We start from the raw sequence: 2,605 nt of genomic DNA on the forward strand, positions 1-2,605 counted from the left end.
TGAGCCCTCAGCCCAGACGCCGACTCTTTCTATGAAAATATGGCACATAGAAATCTGGGCAACGTGACAGTTGCATTATTAAAAGAAGAAAGGACACAATATCGTAGCCAATTTTTTTTCCCCTTAAATAAAAACTATTCTTCAATCTCCCTGCAATATAACAGCGTGGCATAAAATATACAAACCGCTTGTTTAAAGACATCCTAAATAAAACGCTGAAATCGAGTAAATGAAAGGAATTTTACTAAAAGCTTCCTGGGTTCCCGTCTGTTTTGAAAGTAAGATATTTCTCGCAATACCTTTGTTACTGAAGGCATCTGCAAAATATCTAGCCTCATTCTACTTCTCTCCCATCCCCCTCCCGTAATGAGACACAAACACAGCAAATTGCAACTATGAGAATCCTCAGAACAGCCGAGACAAAGAATAATCATATCACCAGTAATAAGGTTTAGGAAGATAAGGCACTGAAAATTAAGCCCTGCTGCCACGTCTGGTAACCTCAAGTTTTTAGCCCTGACATTTGCTAGAGGAGAAAACTGTAATGTCCACCTATGCTTTATTACAAACAGTAATTTACATCTGCATGGACCCATTGGTTGAGGGCTTTTATTTTTTTTTTCCTCCCTCGTTCGGAAAAATATGGGGCTGTGAGAGCAAAACCTTTATATTAGTGTAGATTGTATATCTCATTTATTGCACAATATTGATTTATTTATTAATGTTAATTACTTGATTCCATTTTAATATGATTTAAAACAAGAGTGACATTAAATGCCCAGAGCCTAAGTCCCCAGTTCCCCAGTGGCTCTCGCATGTTTATTCAACTTCTATTTACATCAAACTTAAACTTTCCTACTGTTCATTTTCAATAAAAAATTGCTGCCCGTTTTTAAAAACCCACATGATTTATCGTGAGCGAAGGTCTTACGGAGCTGTTTGCCAGTGCTGAGTACGATATTTAAATAATTATTCTCACAGCCATCATCTGAGTTTCCGTGTAGTGACATGCAAGAAATTCATATTTTCAATCAAAAAAAAAAAATAAAAAAAAATCAAAGAGCCCTCATGTCTAATCAGGAGCCAAGGAGTGATCTTCCCTAGCACCAGCGAGGCTGGCGTGGAGAGCAGCTCACAATTTGCTTATTGTTTTAACTTTACTGTTGAGCGAACCCCGCTGCAAAGCTCCGGGCTGATACTTCAGCCGGGATTATTTCTGGGACCCCTTTTTCTTCAAGTGTAAATAAAGATTATGAAAGAGCCATTTGATGGGCATAAAATTCCTGATTAGATTTAACAGTCGAGCCTTAAACCGCGTCAAGGAAAATAGTATTTTGTTTCTTTAAACTCTGTGGGTCGTCCGGGGCTGTTGTCGGAGAAGAGGAAATTGCTAGAAAGCCGGGGGGGGGAACGGCCGGGCTGGGAGGGAGCGTCGCGGGCTCCTCCGCGGCTTCTCCCGCTCCCGGCGCAGGCAAATCTTAGCAATGGCTCTGATCATGATCTTAAATAGCCGGCTCGCCGAGCCGCCCGTCCTCCGCTCAGCCCCCGGTGGCGACCGAGCGTGCCCGGGGAGGGCAGGGGGCTGCGCCCGGCGCGGGGGATGCCGCGGAAAGACGCGGAAAGCCAGCGAATATGACCAAGGTAATATTTAAACTCTCCCGGCGACCCAGAAGCTGGAGGCTGCAGCTATAAAAGGGACCGGCTCTTAACCTGACAATGATGTTGTATTTGAACAGCTGCGATAAGGTTTTAAAAGGTCTGTCTCATTGCCACAGCGAAATTTTAAATAGGGTTATTGTTTCCAGCAGTGTAAAGCGGGCGGTAAAGCGCAAAAACGTCCAAATGCCAGGAAACGGGGGAAAATTCAAACCCACGCCGGTGGAAAAACGCGTGTTTTCAGCTGTGCGAAAGGCGCGTTTAAGTTTTTTAAAATCCTTTCACGTGCTGCCTGCTCTTGGTGAGCTGAAAGGGGGTTTTGATGGGAGAAAGGCCCAAAATAAACAGGCAGATGAATCCGAAACAAAAATTATCAACAAGTTCACTTTGTCTGGATGAGAGTCCTTGACAGCATTCGTCCCAGATAAGAAATGCTCCAGTTTGAGAACTTAAAAAAAAAAAAAAAGAAAATAAAAGGAATTTAAAAAAAAAAAGAGAAAAGAAAAGAAAGAAAAAAGAAGAAGAAAGAACAGAAAAAGTAAGAAAGAAAAGGAAAGAAAGAAAGAAAAGGAGAGGAAAGGAGTAATAAACAGTTTCTACCATCACTATTTAAAATGTAATAGCTTCGGGTGTAAATATGGGTACAAAGTGTGGGGGGGAAACAGTAAAACACGTTTAAACTGTTGGGACGGGAAAATCTGATTTGCCGTGTAGCCTGTTACTGTTGCCTTCGGATTTTTTTTTTTTTTTTAATATATATATATGATACAGATGCATTTATCTTTCTTCCTTTAAAAAAAAAAAAAAAAGAAAAAAAAAGCAGAAGTAATTTCAAGTATTACATCTATGTGATTTCCCCGGGGGACACTCCACAGCTTTATAACCACGTTTCCCTGCTTTTTACAAATGTTCCTCTCACCTTTATGCTTTTGTGTAAGGTTCGCACAAC

This window comes from Calidris pugnax, unplaced genomic scaffold (genome assembly GCF_001431845.1).
Source record: "Calidris pugnax isolate Ruff unplaced genomic scaffold, ASM143184v1 scaffold103, whole genome shotgun sequence".
In the NCBI taxonomy this organism is placed as follows: domain Eukaryota; kingdom Metazoa; phylum Chordata; class Aves; order Charadriiformes; family Scolopacidae; genus Calidris; species Calidris pugnax.